Raw genomic sequence first — 25,488 nt, 5'->3', positions numbered from 1 at the left:
GCTAGGTGATCTTTCTTCCATGGAGAGCGCCAAACTCCGCATCGCCGACAAGAACATGGACGCCGCAGGTAATCCCTTACCCTCTTTTCGTATTCTAAATGCTTTCTTGGACGATCACCTGGCGAGCATTTTAGATGATTGCGGCGTGGAGACTCGCGGTTCTCAGAACGATATTATACCGCTCGTGCGTTCTAGGGAAGAGGCGCAGGCTGTGCTGGCTGCTGCTGTCGCCCGCTGCACTGATAGCAACGCGTTAGCCATCGTACCAGTAGTGGCTGGTGACGAGCGTGTGCCCGACGAAGCGACACAAGCTAGGGAAGCTGGTGTCCTTCCTTCTAATGGCCGAGTGACGGCTAGGAAGAGAGTGGCGAAGGCGGTGACCTCTCGGGGTGTGCTCCTACGTAACAGGATTATTTATATGAGGTACATATTCTGGAATATCCGTGGTTGTGGCCACGGTGGCCGTGGCATGCAACTTAAAGAATTCATGGCCAAAGAACGTATCGATGTGGTTGCGCTTCAAGAGACGATTAAAACTGATTTTACTTTCAGAGAACTGCTCGCGTACGACCCCCTACAACGTTATGATTGGCATTGGGTTCCCTCTGTAGGGCATTCTGGTGGCATTTTGATGGGTTGTAATAAGGATGTATGTGATGTACTGAAGTGGGATGTTGGTGTTTTCCTTTTATCCGCAACTATTAAACATCGTGTATCTGGTTTGTCGTGGGTGGTCGTGTGTGTTTATGGGCCTGCCGATCACTCTAGATCGCCGGTGTTCCTGCTCGAACTGACTAACCTGGTCAGGGCCAAAAGGGCAAACAACCTCCCTGTGGTAGTGGGGGTGATTTTAACTTGATTCGCTCGGGGGCGGACAAGAATAATGCTAATATTGATTGGACTAGGGTGTCCTTATTCAATAATGCCATTGCGGCAGCAGCATTGCGGGAAGCAGTGCGGACTGGCGCCAGATATACCTGGACTAACAAACAAACCCAACCGGTTCGGAGCGTGCTGGATAGGGTCTTTTTTACGCCCGAATGGTAGGTTCTGTTTCCCATGTGCTCTCTCGTGGCGGAGACGCGTATCGGATCAGACCATGTGCGGCTGATTTTTTCCTCAGGGGAGGATCTCATTCATTGTAGTCCTAGGTTTTACTTCGAAACTGCTTGGTTCGAAGCGGAGGGATTCACCCAGATGGTGGTAGATCGATGGGGAGCGATCTGTACCCAATTGGGGCCCCAACGCGGGCCAGCGAAGAGCTGGAACGCGGCTGCTGGCAAGCTCCGTGCCTTCCTGCGCGGGTGGGGCGCTAATCACGGTAGCGAGTCCAAGAAGGCGTGCGCGCGTATTGTAGAGACAATTGGGTTGTTAGATGCTGAGATAGATCGCCGTCCTTTCTCGGAGGCCGTGTGGGCCCATAGGTACGCCTTGGAGAATCAAGTCACGGTGATTTTGCGCGTGGAGGAGGAATATTGGCGATGCAAGGGCGGAGTCAAATGGGTCACGAAAGGGGACGCAAACACATGATATTTCCATGCCTATGCGAACGGGCGGAAAAGGAAGTGCTCCATTCTGCGTCTCCAATCCGATCACGGTCTCCTGTTGACGCAGGAACAAATCGTGGCTCATATCTACGCATTTTTCATAGGCCTTTTGGGGACGGCAGATGAAAAACCAATCTGCTTGCGCGATGATCTATGGGATCCTGTGGAGCGTGTCTCGCCCGAGGAGAACGATAGGCTTGCCCTTGCTTTTCTGCCTGAGGAAATAGATCAGGCCCTAGCCGACATGAAAACGAGCACAGCGCCTGGGCCGGACGGTTGGCCTGTCGAGTTCTTTAAAAAGTTTTGGCCCTGCCTTAAGCACCTGTTCTATGATATTGTCAATGGCTTCGCTTTAGGCACGGTTGACCTCTCCCGCTTGAATTATGGAGCCATTAGCCTTATTTCTAAGGTGAAAGGGGCGGACAACATTAAGCTTTTTAGACCCATTACCTTGATTAACGTACCTTTCCAAATTTGTGCGAAAGCTTATGCCTCACGCCTGGCTCGAGTCGCTCAATGTGTTATTAGTTCTAGCCAAACGGGTTTTCTCAAACGACGTAACATCTTCGAGGGACCAATTGCGTTGCAAGAGATCGTTCACGAGTTGAAACGAACCAAGGCACAGGGAGTGCTTCTTAAATTAGACTTCGAGAAAGCGTACGATCGCGTGAACTGGGAGTTCGTGTGAGAGGTCTTCCTCAAAAAGGGCTTTGAGGCAGGTTTCGTACATCGAATCATGCACCTAGTGTGTAGTGGACACACGGCGGTTACTGTCAATGGCACAATGGGTAAGTTTTTCCGTAACAAAAGGGGTCTTCGCCAGGGAGATCCTAGCTCTCCTCTCATTTTTAACTTTGTTGCGGATGCCCTGGCGGCCATGATTAATAAAGCGAGGGTAGCAGGGCACATTAAAGGGCTGGTTTCCCACCTTATTCCAGGCGGGGTTACGCATTTGCAATACGCAGATGATACGATGCTCTTGTTCGAGCCCGATGACCACAGCATCGCTACAATTAAGCTACTGCTGCTCGCTTTTGAGATCCTGTCGGGGCTTAAGATCAACTTTCTGAAGAGCGAAGTGATCACCATAGGGGTGGCTGATCAAGAACTCGCTCGGATTGCCAACCTACTTAATTGCAAGCTGGGGAGCTTCCCGATTAAGTACCTGGGCCTCCCGATCTCGACCAAGAAACTAACCATTGCGGAATGGGAGCCTTTGTATGGGAAAGTTGCTAACCGAGTAAGCCCTTGGAGGGGCAGGTTGATGTCCTCGGCGGCGCGGTTGATTCTCACCAACTCGAGCTTATCCTCCCTTCCTATTTTCACAATGGGAATGTTTCTTCTTGCGGATGGGGTGCACGTTAGATTCGATACTCCGCGATCTCGGTTTTTCTGGGAAGGAGCTGGGACCAAACACAAGTATCACTTAGTGAAATGGGCAGCGGTGTGTAGGCCAAAAAAATTCGGCGGTCTGGGTGTTATGAACTCTACGCTCTTTAACGTGGCCGTGCTGACGAAGTGGTGGTGGCGTTTAGCCCAAAATGAGTCGGGGCTCTGGGCTGACATCCTCCAGGCTAAATATTTCCCCGATGGGAACCTGTTCAAGGCTAAAAGCAACGGTTCGGCCTTTTGGAATGGGATCCAAGCGGTTCGTCCGGCTTTCACGGTGGGTGCGCAGTTCGGTATTAACAACGGCAAGTCCACAAGCATCTGGCTCGATCATTGGTGGGGTCAGGAGCGCTGTGGAAGTCACACCCGGAACTGTACCAACTGGCAACGGATACCAACATCATGGTGGTCGATGCTCTGCGAGTTCATCCACCAGCTATCTCCTTTTTAAGGAATCTTGAGCACACCGAGGCCTCCAGCTGGGACGCGCTGTCGGCTGATTTGGGTGGATTGACTCGTAGTAGTAGGGCGGATACGATCTCGTGGAAGTTGAAAGCCTCCAAGAAATTTACGGTCAAGTCCTTGTATGACAAGCTTTCCGAGGGTACTACACTGGATATAGCTAGGGGGCTATGGAAAGCCGGTATTCCTCTCAAGATCAAGATTTTCTTGTGGCAAATGTTTCGCAACCGCTTACCAACCTCTGATAATGTGGCCAAACGCAATGGGCCGGCGGACGGAACATGCACCACTTGCGGTTTAGGGGAAAACGCAAACCACGTGTTCTTCGGATGTGTGCTCGCTAGATTTGCTTGGAGTGCGGTTAGAGACACTTTCAAACAGAATTGGAACCCACAGTCTGGTCGCGATGTTCTTGATATCTTAACGGCGCAAAGAGGGGCCAATGCTAGGATAGTGTGGAGATGCGTTGGGGCGCTGCTTTGGTCTCTGTGGTCTGTTCGGAACAAAATTACGATAGAACACAAGTTCCTGGCCCACCCTGCTGATATCATTTGCAAATGTCACATTTTCCTCCAGGTTTGGGCGTCGCTAGGGAAGCTGCATGATGTCGATCGCATGAACGAGACTATGGAGATGATCAAGGTGACCATGGTGAAGGCGCGACAAGAAGGGACGACTGCATGATCTGCTAGCTATCTATCTTATTGTTGTTCCGCTTTTGTGCTCCCGAAACTCTGGATGTTCCTCATTAGCTTTATCTTGAGCCCAGGGCTCGATGACTGTTTTTATTTGTTGTGTAAGACTTAAGTTTCTGTGGATGCTGCCTGGGGGCTTTATTAAATTAAAGCCGGACGCCTCTAGCGTCTATGTTCCAAAAAAAATTCAGTCCTAAGTGAAATAAAGTTTGATGCAGGTGTTCAGCCTTGCAGTGGTTGCTTTCATGCGGACTCAACTGTGAAGAAAGAAGATCTGAACATGCATGATAAAGGATGTTGGAATTAGGTATATTCTTTAATTTGTCCAATGTTGTTTATTGCGCAGACTTAATTTCCTACTCGAGTTGGCCTGATTATATTTTTTATATGCAACGCCATGGTTGATATTACCATAATCCTGATTTGTTGTTAGCTAGGTTTATATTTCTCTGTTATTTCTTTTTTTTCAAAAAGGAGGTTGAAACCCCCCGTGCCTCTTCTGTTTAGTCCAGTATAATAGTCCGGCTAATATTAGTACTTGCCTATGTATATGTGTTGCTAACTTGTATCATAATTGGGCTAGGTGATGTCCAACTAGGTGTTGCAATTTGGCCCTGTAGTTGTGTTAGTAGCAGGCTGTGTCCAGGTTGGTTTAGAGTTCTATACGAGCATGTTTAGGTTGAGTTGGGTAGGATATTCATTGGCCCGTGTCGCTGCATGTATATGTGCAACTGGTCCTGAGTTTTGTAACAGTGAGACACTTTCCTTCTACCAAACTTCCATGGATCCTCTCCCATGATCCTGATCTCTAATACGTAGAATAAAAAAAATCCAATTCTATTGATAATATCAGTGTCTCCCTTTATTGTACGGACCTCTAAACCCACAGTTATTCAATCCAGCTCATGACGTTGTCCATCGAGGAACCACTAATGCCCATGGTACGAGTAAAGAAAAAGTTATCTTTCAATCCAGTTCATTTTTGTGATGTCTTATACATGGACTGTGCTTCTGACATCTATCTTATATGCTCATTGTGTTTCTCACGTTCTATCTTGGGCCTGATTTGATGGGTTTTATAAGAATACAAACTGATTCGTCTTCTTTTTTTAAGGTTCCAAGGATAATATCAATTGATTTTATTTTCTACGAGATTCTAATTTTAACCAGGTATGTTCTCTTTGTTTTGAGTAATTTATGTGAAGGACGACCAGTTAATTGGTTCCTAGGCTAGGATCATTGTTGGGCACAGGTTATTATCTGCCAGACAGAAAATGATCCTGTTCCATGCAATGGACTTTGCAGGTACGCAGATTTTTTTACCTTATCCAAACAAGCAACCATATCACGAAATTGACGAGATTCTACTTAACCTTTTTCTAAATGCCTGATACTGAATTGGAACAAAACCATGGCAACCCTGCCGTGCAAAATAGGCCCATGCATGAATCATATATCTCATGAGGTGACCGTAGTTCCCAACTTTACATTGCCTAATACATTGGAGGTTAGAGTTGTGTACATTCTCTGGAGTTGTTTTTCTAATTGTTAGGGTACTGAATTTTGCATTGTTAATAAGTAACAACTGTACGTGACATCAGTCCGTGCACTCTAACTAAGTCAATCTACGTCCGAAATATGATGAATGTATGCTTGGTTTACAGAGTAGACAGATATGCTAAATATGTTTTGTTCCAGATATTGGCAGCATAATCAGATTATTTTCCCAGTAACCTAACAGAAAATAAACCCCATGGCAGTCAAACCCAATACACCTTGGATAGCCAAACTAGACGCAACCGAATTCCAGGGTACCAAGTATAAAGGTCAATCTTACATACAAGGAACAAAACTAAACATGCACCTAAGAGTAATCTACAATCATGGAAGATATTTTCTTATTTTTACATTGTTTGTTTTTGGAACGTGTACGTGAGAAAGTTTCTTTAATGTCATGTCTCTACCGGAGTCACCGATTTCGTGGAGTTTCCAGCATAGTTGGCAAAGCCCAGAAACAACTCGGCATTGTGTGCCGAGTTCTGTTCTCGGCAAAGGCACTAGACAAACACTACAATAGCCATTGCCGAGTATCAAAAAATGAGTACTTGGAAAACTACCACGTTAGGAATAATATGCATGTTAATTCATTGAACACATATATAGGGTGGCAGATAATGGACATGAGATATGTGCGCCGGTTTGTTCGGTTTGATAAATACGATTTTCTGTAAATATTGTATATGTACTTCGGTAAATACAATATGGATGTATATAATCTGTTTTTCTTTCATTATATACCAAATTATATAAGGAAGGTTTTTGTACATACACCATAAGCCAAAAGTTCATGTGAATTCAAAATATAGACGAAAACAGTTTACTTTTGTCCATATATATGTTAATATATTTGTATTTAAATATTAGGATACCACTAATATAATTAAAGGGAACATGTCTAGATCAACACATTATGGTATAACGGAAGCAAAGGAGATGCACAAAAGTGCAATCGTCGAAACATGTACAGATGTTCAACCACATGACTATTTTCTCTATGCATGATTTTATTATATCAGTTGTAGACTGGGATTTTGTCTTTTTATGAAAAAAAAAACGGAACAAGATAAATAGTCTTAAAAAATGGTCTGTGATATGTGCATCTATTCCTTTTCTCTTTAAAAAAGGTCTAACTGTTTTTGTTGTTCATACTATGAGGCTCTTTCATCTTATATCTAAAGCAAACTTCTTAATTACTGTAGAGACTCTTCGGAGGAGATGTCAAGTGAATGAACTATCAGTGGTTTTATTTTCAATGTGTTGAAGGCAATATATACCAAGATTAGAGGTGATTAAATAATTTGATTATTTTATGTAGATATAGAACATTTGAGTATATGCGTCATTTCATATTCTATTTTGAAGTATTAAATTTTGACAAAAATAATATTTGAATATTAAACATATATTGTTATTGGACAAGATGTCACTGTTCCAATAGAAATTTGGGAATTCTCAATTTCCTTACTCCTGGTAAATGCAATTTAGTCTCAAAACTTCATCCCATTGTAGGTTACTAAACTAACCCATGCGAATGCACGGGTTGACGACTAGTCAGCCTAATGCTTTCGCTTTTAGCTTGATGTAGGAAGTGAGTGTTTTCACCTTGGAGTCTGTGTTTATATATTTTTTTCCTTTTGAATTCACTTCTCCGTGTCCTGTTTATTTGGATTCTACTAAATGGATCTAGGTTTCTCTGAGTATTGATCTAAAAAAGAAGTAACTTCATCTCAGGATGCAGTTCCTACGAGGAGGGAAGTATGGTCAACCTCGAGATCATGTTTCCAAAATGAGGCTGGATTACACACAAGGTGCCCATTCCCTAATGATGCTGGATTAGACACAAAGTGCAAATTGCTAGATGATGTTGGATTACACACAAGCCAGGTGGAGTCGTCAACTGTTCATGTCCTCGCGGCTCTAGTAAAGGCTGAAAGAAAGCGTGCAGGGGTCCTTGAGAATGTAGCTGAGTTCCTCAAGAAGCGAAAAGAGCAATCAGATGCTCTTTTCACCCAAGCCAAAGAAGAGATGGAAGAAGCCAGAAAATAGCTAGCAGAGGCAGAGCAGGCTAGGCGTCTCCTGCTATCTAAAACTATTGTCAATACAAATTTTCCTTCATAATATCTAGTTTCAAATGTTTATCCAGTCAGCATACCTGTTGTGATGTCCGTGCATCTACTGATGTGGCACAAAATAAATTTTTTTGGGATCACGCCATAACAGCAATTACTTTCCAAACAATAACAGACAAAGCATTGGACATGGTATAGTTCACGCGCAAGCCCAACATTCCAAGTTCAACTTCCACATCAAACTCATGTTCACAGATATCTGCACATCCATAGATAATGTCCACAACCACGATTCACTTAAAAGCCAAAAAATGTGAGGAGAGTTATAAATAAAGAAAAACCTCTAGTTCCTACTACTAGTGCGAGCAAAACAAGTCAAGACCATGCATAATTAATTATATTTTTGTCATTTTTTGACTAATCGCGAATAACTTCTGGAAGCAGGTATAATTTCTAATGCCGGTCGTGGCTGGGGTCCACGATGTTTTGAGCCAAACTGGGCAACACATCGGGTGTCTATGTCGGCGACGCGGTGGTCATAGCATTCGTGGGTTCAGAGCGGCGGCAGCTCCCGTGGTCTACTATTCCTCGGTGTCGGCGGTGGCCGCAAACGTGTTGGCTGATAACCCACAAGTATAGAGGATCGCAACAGTTTTCGAGGGTAGAGTATTCAACCCAAATTTATTGATTCGACACAAGGGGAGCCAAAGAATATTCTCAAGTATTAGCAGTTGAGTTGTCAATTCAACCACACCTGAAAGACTTAATATCTGCAGCAAAGTATTTAGTAGCAAAGTAGTATGGAAGTAACGGTAACTGTGGCAAAAGTAATAGTAGCAATTTTTGTAGCAATGGTAACAGTGGCAACGGAAAAGTAACTAAGCAAAGATCAATATGTGAAAAGCTCGTAGGCAATGGATCAATGATGGATAATTATGTCGGATGTGATTCCTCATGCAACAGTTATAACATAGGGTGACATAGAACTAGCTCCAGTTCATCAATGTAATGTAGGCATGTATTCCGAATATAGTCATATGTGCTTATGGAAAAGAACTTGCATGACATCTTTTGACATACCCTCCCGTGGCAGCGGGGTCCTATTGGAAACTAAGGGATATTAAGGCCTCCTTTTAATAGAGTACCGGACCAAAGCATTAACACATAGTGAATACATGAACTCCTCAAACTACGGTCATCACCAGGAGCGGTCCCGGTTGTTCTCACTTCAGGGTTGACGGATCATAACACACAGTAGGTGACTATTGACTTGCAAGATAGGATCAAGAACTCACATATATTCATGAAAATATAATAGGTTCAGATCTGAAATCATGGCACTCGGTCCCTAGTGACAAGCATTAAGCATAGCAAAGTCATAGCAACATCAATCTTAGAACATAATGGATACTAGGGATCAAACCCTAACAAAACTAACTCGATTACATGGTAAATCTCATCCAACTCATCACCGTCCGGCAAGCCTACGATGGGATTACTCACGCACGGCGGTGAGCGTCATGAAATTGATGATGGAGGATGGTTGATGATGACGATGGTGACGGATTCCCCTCTACGGAGCCCCGAAAAGACTCCAGATCAGCCCTCCCGAGGAAGATTAGGGCTTGGCGGCGGCTCCGTATCGTAAAACGCGATGAATCCTTCTCTCTGATTTTTTTCTCCCCGAAAGTGAATATATGGAGTTGGGGTTGAGGTCGGTGGAGTCCCAGGGGGCCCACAAGGTAGGGGCGCGCCCTTCACCCTCGTGGACAGGGTGTGGGCCCTCTGATGCTGATTCTTTCGCCAATATTTTTCATTAATTCCAAAACGTGTCTCCGTGGATTTTCAGGTCATTCCGAGAACTTTTATTTCTGCACAAAAATAACAACATGGCAGTTCTGCTGAAAACAACGTCAGTCCGGGTTAGTTCCATTCAAATGATGCAAGTTAGAGTCCAAAACAAGGGCAAAAGTGTTTGGAAAAGTAGATACGTTGAAGACGTATCAACTCCCCCAAGCTTAAACCTTTGCTTGTCCTCAAGCAATTCAGTTGACAAACTGAAAGTGATAAAGAAAAACTTTTACAAACTCTGTTTGATCTTGTTGTTGCAAATATGTAAAGCCAGCATTCAAGTTTTCAGCAAAGATTATGAACTAACCATATTCACAATAACACTTAGGTCTAATGTTTACTCATATCTATGGCATAATCAACTAGCAAGCAATAATAATAAATCTCGGATGACAACATTTTCTCAAAACAATCATAACATGATATAACAAGATGGTATCTCGCTAGCCCTTTCTGAGACCGCAAAACATAAATGCAGAGCACCCCTGAAGATCAAGGACTAACTAGACATTGTAATTCATGGTAAAAGAGATCCAGTCATGGTCATACTCAATGTAAATTAATAGCAATGCATGCGAATGATAGCGGCGCTCTCCAACTGGTGCTTTTTAATAAGAGGATCATGACTCAACATAAAAGTAAATAGATAGGCCCTTCGGAGAGGGAAGCAGGGATTTGCAGAGGTGCCAGAGCTCGAGTTTTGAAACAGAGATAAATAATATTTTGAGTGGCATACTTTCATTGTCAACATAACAACCAAGAGATCTCGATATCTTCCATGCTACACACATTATAGGCTGTTCCCAAATAGAATAGTAAAGTTTATACTCCCCCACCACCAACAAACATCAATCCATGGCTTGTCCGAAACAACGGGTGTCGTCCAACTAACAACAATCCTGGGGGAGTTTTGTTTGCAATTATTTTGATTTGATTTGAGCATGGGACTGGGCATCCCGGTTACCGACCATTTTCTCGTGAGTGATGAGCGGAGTCCACTCATCGTGAGAATAACCCACCTAGCATGGAAGATATGGACAGCCCTAGTTGATACATGAGCTACTCGAACATACAAAACAGAATTTCATTTGAAGGTTTAGAGTTTGGCACATACAAATTTACTTGGAACGGCAGGTAAATACTGCATATAGGAAGGTATGGTGGACTCATACAGAATAACTTTGGGGTTTATGGAGGTGGATGCACAAGCAGTATTCCCGCTTAGTACAAGTGAAGGCTAGAAAGAGACTGGGAAGCGACCAACTAGAGAGCGACAACAGTCATGAACATGCATTAAGATTAATCAAAAATGAGTGCAAGCATGAGTAGGATATAAATCACCGTGAACATAAATATCGTGGAGGCTATGTTGATTTTGTTTCAACTACATGCGTGAACATGTGCCAAGTCAAGCCACTCGAATCGTTCAAAGGAGGATACCACCCTATCATACCACATCACAACCATTTTAATAGCATGTTGGCACGCAAGGTAAACCATTGTAAACTCCTAGCTAATTAAGCATGGCATGAGCAACTATAATCTCTAATTGTCATTGCAAACATGTTTCATTCATAATAGGCTGAATCAGGAACGATGAACTATCATATTTACAAAAACAAGATAGGTCGAGTTCATACCAGCTTCTCTCATCTCACTCAGTCCATCATATATCGTCATTATTGCCTTTCACTCGCACGATCGAACGGTGTGGATAATAATAATAGTGCACGTGCATTGGACTAAGCTGGAATCTGCAAGCATTTAATACAAGGGAGAAGACAAGGTAATATGTGCTCTTGGTTAAATCAACAATAATGCATATGAGAGCCACTCGACATTTTCATCATGGTCTTCTCCTCTCAACCCCCAAAGAATAAGAAAAGAAATAAAACTATTTACACAGGAAAGCTCCCAACAAGCAAAAGAAGAGCGAGAAATTTTTTTGGGTTTTCCTTTAGTTACTACTACTACAGGCATGGAAAGTAAACTAGCTAAAAGCTACAACTAATTTTTTTGGTTTTTCTTAAGGTTTTTCAAACACACAAGAAGAAGGCTTAGAAAAGAAAATAAACTAGCATGGATAGTACAATGAAAAAGTATGAGCACCGACAACTAGAATGAATGTGTGAACATGAATGTAATGTCGGTGAGAAATACGTACTCCCCCAAGCTTAGGCTTTTGGCCTAAGTTGGTCTATGGCCACTGCTGGCCTGGCGGATATCCAAAGTCGTAGCTGGGGTTGTACTGAGATGCAGCAGCTACTGCCTGAAAAGCTGCAGCTTGGAGGCGAGCTGCCTCCGTCCTCCTCTCATACTCATTCGCCTCCTCCCTGGTTATAACATATCTCCTTTTTGCCTGAAAGTTAAAGGAAGTAGGAGCAGGGAGGGCAACATGGACAGTGCGCTGTCTGTCAAAGATTAGTCGGTACTGGAGGAACTGTTCATTCCTCTCAAGAAACTGATGGCGAACCATAGCACTATAATCTAGATAAGCAGGAGGCAACTCCATATCATTTCCATGTATGGGTGCGCCAAGATAATTAGCTACACGAGTTGCATAAATTCCACCAAACAAATCTCCACATGTACCGTTAAGATGCAACCTTCGTGCAACAATGGCCCCCAAGTTATATTGTTTATCACCTAATACCGCACTCTTGAGGACACTAAGATCTGGAACGCACATGTGACAAGCCTCATCTTTACCGTTAATGCATCTACCTATAAAGAGAGCAAAATAATGTATGGAAGGGAAATGAATGCTCCCTATGGTAGCTTGTGTGATTTCTCTAGATTCCCCCGCAGTGATACTAGCAAGAAAGTGTTTATATTCAGATTTGGGAGGTTCACTAACATTGCCCCACTGCGGGAGTTTACAAGCAGTATTAAAATCTTCTAGGTCCGTGGTATATGATTTATCATAAAGATCAAATAAAATAGTGTGATAATTGTGCGAGGATGTAAATTTAAACCTCCTCACAAAGGAATCAGTTAGGTAGTGGTAATGTAGGCACTTATCTAACACGAAGTCCTCAAGATCAGCATTACGCACATACGCATTAAATTCATCCTTGATGCCTGCCTGGACCATAAACTCCTTTGACGGCCATTCACAAGGCCGCACTTGTGCTTCCCTCGGTAGTTCATCGGCCGGCTCACGTATCGCGAGCCTTGGTCCTTGCTTCCTTGAGGAACCACCTTGGTACATTTTCCTATGCATTTTTCTTTCTCTGAAAAATTTCTGAAATTTTAGTGACTCAAAATAAAAGTGAACCAAACTCAACAAGATTGATAGAAACTACTCCCACAGGTGCCTAGAGCCTATATCGTGCATTAAAACTACTTTTGACCATATAAATTTGACATGCAAGCTCAAGAACAGGGTCACCTTGGCAGCAAAAATTTGCAATAAATAAAGCAGTAGAACAAAAGCTAATTGGACCTTTGGAGGAGTCACATACCGAAGAACAATCCCCCAAAACAGTTTTGTGAATGGAGCTTTGAGCAAAGAGATCGAAAATGGCAGCAAGATGAGCTAGAACACGGGTTTGCGCTATGGGAGCATTTTTTCTGGAGGAAGACAAAGTGAGTGGGTGCTGGAATAAGTGGAGGGGGTCCACATGGGGCCCACGAGGCAGGGGGCGCGCCCAGGGGGTGGGCGCGCCCTGTGCCCTCGTGGCCAAATGATGGGCCCCCTGGTGTGTTCTCAGTGGCTTCTTAAATATTCTACAAAAAATCATATTTCATTTTCAGGACATCTGGGAACTTTTATTTTTGGGGTATTTTTATTGCAAGCATAATTCAGAAAACAGACAGAAAATAATATTTTTGCTTTATTTAATCTAAATAACAGAAAGGAAAAGGAGGGTATAGAGAGTTGTGCTTTCTAACTTCATCCATCTCGTGCTCATCAAAAGGAAACCACTAACAAGGTTGATCAAGTCTTGTTAACAAACTCTTTCCGAATAACATGAAACCGGAGAATTTTCGAATAGCACTAGGTTACCTCAACGGGAATATGCATGTCCCCAACAATAAGAATATCATATTTCTTCTTGACAGTTGGAAGAGGGAATTCAAAACCTCCAATAGTAATCATTGAAATTTTTCCAATAGAATTGATATTGTGGACTTGAGGTTGTTTCCATGGAAAGTGTACCGTATGCTCATTAGTATTAACATGAAAAGTGACATTGCCTTTGTTGAAATCAATAACAGCCCCTGCAGTATTCAAAAAGGGTCTACCAAGGATAATCGACGTACTATCGTCCTCGGGAATATCAAGAATAACAAAGTCCATTAAAATAGTAACGTTTGCAACCACAATAGGCACATCCTCACAAATACCGACAGGTATAGCAGTTGATTTATCGGCCATTTGCAAAGATATTTCAGTATGTGTCAACTTATTCAAATCAAGTCTACGATATAAAGAGAGAGGCATAACACTAACACCGGCTCCAAGATCACATAAAGCAGTTTTAACATAGTTTCTTTTAATGGAGCATGTTATAGTTGGTACTCCTGGATCTCCTAGTTTCTTTGGTATTCCACCTTTAAAAGTATAATTGGCCAGCATGGTGGAAATTTCAGCTTCTAGTATCTTTCTTTTATTTGTAACAATATCTTTCATATACTTAGCATAAGGATTCATTTTAAGCATATCAGTCAAACGCATACGCAAAAAGATAGGTCTAATCATTTCAGCAAAGCGCTCAAAATCCTCATCATCCTTTTTCTTGGATGGTTTAGGAGGAAAAGGCATGGGTTTCTGAACCCATGGTTCTCTTTCTTTACCGTGCTTCCTAGCAACGAAGTCTCTCTTATCATAACGTTGATTCTTTGATTGTGGGTTATCAAGATCAACAGTAGGTTCAATCTCTACATCATTGTTATTTCTAGGTTGAGCATCAACATGAACATCATCCTTATCACTAGGTTCATGTTCATTAGCAGATTGTGTTTCAGCATCAGAAATAGAAATATCTTTGGGATTCTCAGGTTTGTGAACAACAGGTTCACTAGAAGCATGCAAAGTCCTATCATTTTTCATTTTCTTCTTCTTAGAAGGACTAGGTGCATCAACATTAGTTCTCTAAGAATCTTGCTCAACTCTCTTAGGGTGGCCCTCAAGATACAAAGGTTCCTGAGTCATTCTACCCCCTCTAGTCATAACTCTAACAGCATTATCATTTTTCTTATTATTTAATTCATTGAGCAAATCATCTTGTGCTTTAAGCAGTTGTTCTACCTGAGTGGTAACCATAGAAGCATGTTTACTAATAAGTTTAAGGTCACCTTTAACTCTAGAAATATAATCACTCAAGTGTTCAACCATATAAGCATTATGTTTCAATTGTCTACCAACATAAGCATTGAAGTGTTCTTGTTTAACAATAAAATTATCAAACTCATCCAAGCATTGGCTAGCAGACTTATTACGAGAAATATCACCTTCATCAAATCTATAGAGATAATTTACCTTTACTACCTGTGTCGGGTTATTAAGACCATGTATTTCTGTTGGAAATATGCCCTAGAGGCAATAATAAAATGGTTATTATTATATTTCCTTGTTCATGATAATTGTCTATTGTTCATGCTATAATTGTGTTATCCGGAAATCGTAATACATGTGTGAATACATAGACCACAACGTGTCCCTAGTAAGCCTCTAGTTGACTAGCTCGTTGATCAACAGATAGTCATGGTTTCCTGACTATGGACATTGGATGTCATTGATAATGGGATCACATCATTTGGAGAATGATGTGATGGACAAGACCCAATCCTAAGCATAGCGCAAAGATCGTGTAGTTCGTTTGCTGGAGCTTTTCCAATGTCAAGTATCTTTTCCTTAGACCATGAGATCGTGTAACTCCCGGATGCCGTAAGAGTGCTTTGGGTGTACCAAACGTCACAACGTAACTGGGTGACTATAAAGGTACACTACAGGTATCTCTGAAAGTGTCTGTTGGGTTGACACGGATCAAGACTGGGATTTGTCACTCCGTATGACGGAGAGGTATCTCTGGGCCCACTCGGTAATGCATCATCATAATGAGCTCAAAGTGACCAAGTGGTTGGTCACGGGATCATGCATTACGGACGAGTAAAGTGACTTGCCGGTAACGAGATTGAACGAGGTATTGGGATACCGACGATCGAATCTCGGGCAAGTAAAGTACCGTTTGACAAAGGGAATTGTATACGGGATTGATTGAATCCTCGACATCGTGGTTCATCCGATGAGATCATCGTGGAACATGTGGGAGCCAACATGGGTATCCAGATCCCGCTGTTGGTTATTGACCAGAGAGTCGTCTCGGTCATGTCTGCATGTCTCCCGAACCCGTAGGGTCTACACACTTAAGGTTCGGTGACGCTAGGGTTGTAGAGATACTAGTATGCGGAAACCCGAAAGTTGTTCGGAGTACCGGATGAGATCCCGGACATCACGAGGAGTTCCGGAATGGTCCGGAGGTGAAGAATTATATATAGGAAGTCCAGTTTCGGCCACCGGGAAAGTTTCGGGGGATACCGGTATTGTACCGGGACCACCGGAAGGGTCCCGGGGGTCCACCGGGTGGGGCCACCTATCCCGGAGGGCCCCATGGGCTGAAGTGGGAGGGGAACCAGCCCCTGGTGGGCTGGTGGTCCCCCCATGGGCCTCCCCCTGCGCCTAGGGTTGGAAACCCTAGGGGTGGGGGGCGCCCCACCTGACTTGGGGGCAAGTTCCCCCCCTTGGCCGCCACCCCCCCTGGAGATTGCATCTCCCAGGGCCGGCGCCCCCCCCAGGGCCCCTATATATAGTGGGGGAGGGAGGGCAGCAGTACCCTAGCCCCTGGCGCCTCCCTCTCCCTCCCGCTTGCGCTTGGCGAAGCCCTGCCGGGATCCCCGCTACTTCCACCACCACGCCGTCGTGCTGCTGGATCTCCATCAACCTCTCCTCCCCCCTTGCTGGATCAAGAAGGAGGAGACGTCGCTGCTCTGTACGTGTGTTGAACGCGGAGGTGCCGTCCGTTTGGCGCTCGGTCATCGGTGATTTGGATCACGACGAGTACGACTCCATCAACCCCGTTCACTTGAACGCTTCCGCTCGCGATCTACAAGGGTATGTAGATGCACTCCTCTCTCTCATTGCTAGATGACTCCATAGATTGATCTTGGTGATGCGTAGAAAATTTTAAATTTCTGCTGCGATATCCAATAGTGGCATCATGAGCTAGGCCTATGCGTAGTTTCTATGCACGAGTAGAACACAAACTTGTTGTGGGCGTAGATGTTGTCAATTTCCTTGCCACTACTAGTCTTATCTTGTTTCGGCGGCATTGTGGGATGAAGCTGCCCGGACCGACCTTACACGTACGCTTACGTGAGACAGGTTCCACCGACTGACATGCACTAGTTGCATAAGGTGGCTAGCGGGTGTCTGTCTCTCCCACTTTAGTCAGAACGGATTCGATGAAAAGGGTCCTTATGAAGGGTAAATAGGAATTGGCATATCATGTTGTGGTTTTACGTAGGTAAGAAACGTTCTTTGTCACGACCGGTTTTTCGGGATATTAATTCTCCAGAAAATGGCCGTTGTGCTCACCAGCCCCAGGATTACTGTTAGCTGATGAGACACCAACTTGATACAAGAAATCCAAGCAAGGCATAAAATATGTAGTACAAGACCATTTTGGCCTAGGAGTACAACATTTGGTTTCTAGTGGTTGATGGCGGAAGCGGTTTGTGGTTCATCTGCGTCTATGGGACTCCATTTCCCACAAGAACAGCTGACCAGGATAACTCCTATCTTCGCGAGGCTGCTATCACCTTTACATGGGTTCCGGGGCTGTCGTCGCAACGCTCTTCTCCGTGCAGGAAATCTGGCCAAGACAATAGCCAGGGACAAGCCAGTGAGTACGTTTGAATGTACTCGCAAACATCAAGAACACGGGAATAATATAATAAGGGGTAATCATGCTCCGAAATTATTCTATGACCATCACGTCAGTCATGAAATATGCGAAAATCCATGATGAACGCATGCGGGTAAAATAAAAATATGCAATATATAAATAGAATGCAGTGACCGAGTATCTGAATGACTCCTCGAACAAGGGGTGCAAATAAATTAACAATGCCGTAGTCGGGCGTCTGAGCGACACCGCATAAAGGGGTCATAAAGAATAAATAAATAACAAGCATGCCGCAGTCGGGCGTCTGAGCGACACCACATAAAGGGCTTATAAAGAATAAATAAATAACAAGCATGCCGCAGTCGGGCGTCTGAGCGACACCACATAAAGGGCTTATAAAGAATAAATAAATAACAAGCATGCCGCAGTCGGGCGTCTGAGCGACACCACATAAAGGGCTTATAAAGGATAATCACAGTGAATATCCAGGAGGTAGAACCGTCCCAGGGATACTCAATAATTCAAATAAAGTAGATGGTTAGTCCACAATAATAATGATCATAATCCATATGTGTCACAGTTCATAATCAAAGTTCCGGTTTAGCAGTTTTTCCTCCGAAGACCGACACTAAGACCGACACTTGACCTATCCCAGACTGTAGTCCTTAACCATGGACACGGCTATTCGAATAGATGTTTAATCTCTGCAGAGGGGGTACTCTTTACCCACGGGTAACGGATTTCTTTAGTCCATCGGGGCTAATTCCGTCTACGGTCTTTTAATTGACAACACGCCTGACCTGCACACACCAGCTTAACTTACCGGTGTCTGGAATCACCCACGACACCTGTCAAGCGAAACTCTAAGTGGGGAGGCTACAACCTCGACGTAGCATGGGATCAAAAAATTTATACCGCGCGCAAACTAGGGGAGCTACCCCTTCGGCTACAACCGAAACACCCATGCCCCCGGACCGGATGACTGGCTTTAATCCATGGCCATGGGACCCTCATCACGGCCTCTCTGTACGGTGTGTGCTAGAAAGGGGTTGACAACTTACTGAACCGTACCCTACCTATGGCAGGGACAAGTGGTAGTACGAAGCAAGTGTGGGGGTTACTGGACAAGACTCGATCTAGGGCCGACTCAGGAGGTTCAAGAGTTCCCTACATGATGAGCATAGCAAAAATATTTCCAATAACAGATAAGCTTACCACTCATCAAGCCTCACCATGCCATACCGGACATTCTCGTCTCAACGAGGAACTAGGGACAAGCTCGCGTCTACCCAAGACCGCGACTTTCCCGACTTTCTTCCGGTATGCATGAGGAGCTTACGAGGAAGATTACTATCATCAACATAACCATTTATAACAGCAAAGAAATCTCCATATTGCACTCATGCGTATGATCTTACCGTCACATAAACTAGCGTATGTTCCAAGTCAATGAGATGTTGTAACCGTATCAATAACATCCAAAAATATTAAGCCAGGGTTCAGAAATGCTTGCCTTCAAGTGTGTGCAGGTGGGGTGCATTTTTTTGAAGGTTGCCTTTTCTCCAAAATCCTATCTTGAGAAATATCAAATAACACACATTTCAAAAACAGTACGAAAAGTTGTCCCAAATATTTTTTAAATAAATCTTAAAATAAACTAGATGAAATTTGAGAGAGGTAGGAAAAAGAATCAACTCATTTGGAATTTTATTTTAAAAGTTATAGCCAGTCAAAGATTAGTCAAACTTTTGTTTTAATAAAATCAGAAAAAGGAAAACGCTTCGGGGAAAATACGCTTTCGAAGCAGGGGACACGTACTCCGGATTTTGCGCTTTCACTAAAACAGAGAGGACGGGGGAGTGGGTCACTGACAGTCGGTCCAGGGGGCCCACTGGTCAGGTTTGACCGTTCTTCCTCTCCCTCCTTTCTCTCTGCCCGAACGGTGCGGGGCTCCGGCGATCGCCATCGGCGAACGGCAGCTCCCCACGGGGTCCCGAGGGCAGGGATGGATCCGCCAGGCCGGGGCGGTCCTCCCGGTGGGCGCTAGGCAGGCGGGGACGGAGGAGGTCACCGGCGGCGAGCTCCGCGGCGGATGGTGGTTCGGGAGCAGAGTGGGTTTTGGACTCCGGTGGTCCTTGGTCGTGGCTGAGGCGCTAGGCAGCTCCGCATGACCATGGGGAAACTCTTGGTGGCGTTGGATGGGCGGGGGAAGCTCCGGTTGCGACGTATGGCACTGGATTACGGCGGCGACCGAACTGGCCGGAGACGAGGAAGAAGGACCCTCCCCGTCGATTGCTGGCTAAGGGGAAACTATGGGGGTGGCCTGGGGTTGCCTGAGTGCCCGGAGGAGCACGGGGCCTCCTTTTATAGCGCGACGGGGCTGGCTCCACGGCGGAGGATAAGATCGACGACGAGTCGCCGTTGCTGTAGCTGCAGGGTGTCGTGGCGGCGACGAGCGCGTGCCGACGAGCATGTGGATAAGCTCGGCCTATTCCCAGGGGGCAGCTGGCGCGCGCGGGTGGCTTGGGCGGCGCCGTCCACGGCAGAGCCCGCTGCCGACGCCGGCGTGCCGCCAAGGGAGCTCTGGCGGCGGCGCTGTAGGGCGCCAGTGCGGCTTGGAGGTTTGCGGCGAGGGGGCGAGTGTATGGCGCGGCTCTGCAGGCGAGCTGGGGCCAGTGACGGGACGCGTCGACCCGAGCACACGCACGTGCAAAACGCGCGCTCTGGCCGCGCCCAGAGCACGCACACCAGGTGTTCGACGAAATGCCAGTGCGCGCTATAGAGTTTGGGTGAGGCTGGTAGCTAACAGACCAGGGTTAGGGATAGCTAGGAGGTTAGTGGACATGCTGGATGGGTCAGGGGCTCAAGTCCACAATGCAAACCAGAAGACATGCCAAAACTGTTCCTGCACACAGGGTGTTCGACAGAATGCCATGGTCATCTAGGCAACTCTTGGGCGTGGCAAAACTCTCCAGATCCTAGTCTCTTCAGGAGCTAAAGAAGGTGGCAAGGTTAGTTTGGCAAAAACAGAAAGTTGATAGTGCAAGATTTTGAGAAAACCAGTTTTGGGCAGAAACTAAAGGCTATCATTGCATGCACTAAAAATACTCCAATGGGTCCAATCTCCTGGACTTAAGAGTTTGGTAGGGAGGACTATAAGTAGGAAAAAGCTCATGGGTATTAGAACAAAATAAAATGGGGTTGCAGTTCAAATCACCAAATTGGACCAGAATGGAAATGAAGATGATTCACTCAAATTTTTCAAAGAACATCACTGGGTTTTTGCATGAGGTTGCATTATAAGCATCCACTGACATCTCCAAACACTTGGAATTTTTTTTTGAAGAATATTTAAATAGGTTGTAGTGCAAAGATACCTACTGGACCAGATTTGAAAAATTGATGCAGAGCTCAAAATCTCCAATAACCAAAAGATTTTTTTGCATAAAAGTGATGTGGAAACTTCACATGACATCCCCAAATTTTGGTGAAAATATTAGAAGCATTTATCAAATGGTTGCAGTGCAAAAAGGGGCTCCAAATTAATGAAGGTTCATTTTAAAAGAATAAAGCTCATGGAAAAATAATTATGCAAATAAATCCACTGATAAAGAATTGATTTTATAAAGAGGGCACACAAGTCCAATAATACTTTTGGGAAAGTTTCCATTTGAGGTGAAAACCCACAATATTAAAGAGAAGGGGTTCTGAAATCAAAGGAGAAATCCAGAAAAATAAAAAATTTATCTCCTGGCAAAAATTTTAATTGACAAAAGAAGGTCAAATTTTTGAGGTGTTACATTCTTGCTAGAAACCTATAGACGCCACGTAAAAACTTGCAACAACAATTAGAGGACGTCTAACTTGTTTTTGCAACATATGCCTTGTGATGTGATATGGCCAAAAGGATGTGATGAATGAGATATATGTGATGTATGAGATTGATCATGTTCTTGTAATAGGAATCATGACTTGCATGTCGATGAGTATGACAACCGGCAGGAGCCATAGGAGTTGTCTTTATTTTTTGTATGACCTGCGTGTCATTGAATAACGCCATGTAAATTACTTTACTTTATTGCTAAACACGTTAGCCATAGAAGTAGAAGTAATCGTTGGCGTGACAACTTCATGAAGACACGATGATGGAGATCATGATGATGGAGATCATGGTGTCATGCCGGTGACGAAGATGATCATGGCGCCCCGAAGATAGAGATCAAAGGAGCGAAATGATATTGGCCATATCATGTCACTATTTGATTGCATGTGATGTTTATCATGTTTTACATCTTATTTGCTTAGAACGACGGTAGTAAGTAAGATGATCTCTTATAATAATTTCAAGAAAGTGTTCCCCCTAAATGTGCACCATTGCGAAGGTTCGTTGTTTCGAAGCACCACGTGATGATCGGGTGTGATAGATTCTAACGTTCGCATACAACGGGTGTTGACGAGCCTAGCATGTACAGACATGGCCTCGGAAGACACGCAAGACACTTAGGTTGACTTGACGAGCCTAGCATGTACAGACATGGCCTCGGAACACGGAAGACCGAAAGGTCGAGCATGAGTCGTCTAGAAGATACGATCAACATGAAGATGTTCACCGATGTTGACTAGTCCGTCTCACGTGATGATCGGACACGGCCTAGTTGACTCGGATCATGTTTCACTTAGGTGAGTAGAGGGATGTCTATCTGAGTGGGAGTTCATTGAATAATTTGATTAGATGAACTTAATTATCATGAACTTAGTCTAAAATCTTTACAATATTTCTTGTAGATCAAATGGCCCACGTTGCCCTCAACTTCAACGCGTTCCTAGAGAAAACCAAGCTGAAAGATGATGGCAGCAACTATACGGACTGGGTCCGGAACCTGAGGATCATCCTCATAGCTGCAAAGAAAGATTATGTCCTAGAAGCACCGCTACGTGAAGCACCCATCCCAGAGAACCAAGACGTTATGAACGCTTGGCAATCAGGTGCTGATGATTACTCCCACGTTCAGTGCGGCATGCTTTACAGCTTAGAACCGGGGCTCCAAAAGCGTTTTGAGCAACACGTAGCATATGAGATGTTCGAAGAGCTGAAAATGGTTTTCTAAGCTCATGCCCGGGTCGAGAGATATGAAGTCTCCGACAAGTTCTTCAGTTGTAAGATGGAGGAAAACAGTTCTGTCAGTGAGCACATACTCAAAATGTTTGGGTTGCACAACCGCTTGACTCAGCTGGGAGTTAATCTCCCGGATGACGCGGTCATTGACAGAATCCTTCAGTCGCTTCCACCAAGCTACAAGAGCTTTGTGATGAACTTCAATATGCAGGGGATGGAAAAGACCATTCCTGAGGTATATTCAATGCTGAAATCAGCGGAGGTGGAGATCAGAAAGGAACATCAAGTGTTGATGGTGAATAAAACCACTAAGTTCAAGAAAGGCAAGGGTAGGAAGAACTTTAAGAAGGACGGCAAGGGAGTTGCCGCGCCCGGTAAGCCAGTTGCCGGGAAGAAGCCAAAGAATGGACCCAAGCCTCAGACTGAGTGCTTTTATTGCAAGGGAAGTGGTCACTGGAAGCGGAACTGCCCCAAATACTTAGCGGACAAGAAGGCCGACAACACCAAAGGTATATGTGATATACATGTAATTGATGTGTACCTTACCAGTACTCCTAGTAGCTCCTGGGTATTTGATACCGGTGTGGTTGCTCACATTTGTAACTCAAAACAGGAGCTGCGGAATAAGCGGAGACTGGCGATGGACGAGGTGACGATGCGCGTCGGGAATGGTTCCAAGGTCGATGTGATCGCCGTCGGCACGCTACCTCTACATTTACCTACGGGATTAGTTTTAAACCTCAATAATTGTTATTTAGTGCCAGCTTTGAGCATGAACATTGTATCAGGATCTCGTTTAATGCGAGATGGCTACTCATTTAAATCGGAGAATAATGGTTGTTCTATTTATATGAGAGATATGTTTTATGGTCATGCCCCGCTGGTCAATGGTTTATTCTTAATGAATCTCGAACGTGATGTTACACATATTCATAGTGTAAATACCAAAAGATGTAAAGTTGATAATGATAGTCCCACATACTTGTGGCACTGCCGCCTTGGTCACATTGGTGCCAAGCGCATGAAGAAGCTCCATGCAGATGGACTTTTGGAGTCTCTTGATTACGAATCATTTGACACGTGCGAACCATGCCTCTTGGGTAAGATGACCAAGACTCCGTTCTCCGGAACAATGGAGCGAGCAACCAACTTATTGGAAATCATACATACTGATGTGTGCGGTCCAATGAGTGTTGAGGCTCGCGGTGGCTATCGTTATGTTCTCACTCTCACTGTTGACTTAAGTAGATATGGGTATGTCTACCTAATGAAACACAAGTCTGAAACCTTTGAAAAGTTCAAGGAATTTCAGAGTGAGGTTGAGAATCAACGTGACAGGAAAATAAAGTTCTTACGATCAGATCGTGGAGGAGAATATTTGAGTCACGAATTTGGCACACACTTAAGGACATGTGGAATAGTTTCACAACTCACGCCGCCTGGAACACCTCAGCGAAATGGTGTGTCCGAACGTCGTAATCGCACTCTATTGGATATGGTGCGATCTATGATGTCTCTTACCGATCTACCGCTCTCATTTTGGGGCTATGCTTTAGAGACTGCCGCATTCACTTTAAATAGGGCTCCATCAAAATCCGTTGAGACGACACCGTATGAATTATGGTTTGGGAATAAACCTAAGCTGTCGTTTCTAAAAGTTTGGGGATGCGATGCTTATGTCAAGAAACTTCAACCTGAAAAGCTCGAACCCAAGTCGGAGAAATGCGTCTTCATAGGATACCCTAAGGAAACCATTGGGTATACCTTCTACCTCGGATCCGAAGGCAAGATCTTTGTTGCCAAGAACGGGTCCTTTCTGGAGAAAGAGTTTCTCTCGAAAGAAATAAGTGGGAGGAAAGTGGAACTTGATGAGGTGATAGTCACCCCTTCCGAACCGGAAAGTAGCGCAGCGCGGGAAGATGTTCCTGTGGTGCCTACACCGACTGGGGAGGAAGTTAATGATGATGATCATGAAGCTTCGGATCAAGTTACTGCTGAACTTCGTAGGTCCACAAGGACACGTTCCGCACCAGAGTGGTACGGCAACCCTGTCCTGGAAATCATGTTGTTAGACAACGGTGAACCTTCGAACTATGAAGAAGCAATGGCGGGCCCAGATTCCGACAAATGGCTAGAAGCCATGAAATCCGAGATAGGATCCATGTATGAAAACGAAGTATGGACTTTGACTGACTTGCCCGATGATCGGCGAGCCATAGAAAATAAATGGATCTTTAAGAAGAAGACAGACGCGGATGGTAATGTGACCATCTATAAGGCTCGACTTGTCGCTAAGGGTTATCGACAAGTTCAAGGGGTTGACTACGATGAGACTTTCTCACCCGTAGCGAAGCTGAAGTCCGTCCGAATCATTGTCACATCCCTAGTCTGGTATGCGCTTAGGCTAGCTAGATATGCTTGCATCATGTCTAAACTTATTGGAATTTGAAATGGGGATGAACAAACCCTAGCACCAAATGAACTCAACTAGGGTCAAATTCAAATGTTTTCAATGAACCCAAAATGCCCTTTGGAAATGTTCATGATTTTTGATAAAGGTGAAAACCTCTGCCAGAAATGATGAGCATATTTATTGGCCATTTATGGATTTTTGAGCTAAATCATATTGTATTTGAATTGGAGCATTTAATGCCTATAAATATTTATAATGCTTCAATACTTCTGAAAACAATTGGGGGCTGTTGGAAATAATTCAAATAGTGCCCACAATTTTTATCAGGATTTTAAAAATGAGTTAGTAATTTTACTAACTCAAAACAGATCAAATAACTAGAAAACATAAAGTAAAGAGAGAGAGAGGAGAGTACCTGAGCCACTTACCTGGCCTGCACTATGTTGGCCCAACACTGTTGGCCCAGCCCATCTCTC

Source organism: Aegilops tauschii, chromosome 6 (assembly GCF_002575655.3).
Source record: "Aegilops tauschii subsp. strangulata cultivar AL8/78 chromosome 6, Aet v6.0, whole genome shotgun sequence".
NCBI classification, from domain to species: domain Eukaryota; kingdom Viridiplantae; phylum Streptophyta; class Magnoliopsida; order Poales; family Poaceae; genus Aegilops; species Aegilops tauschii.
Note: the sequence above shows the minus strand (reverse complement) of the source record.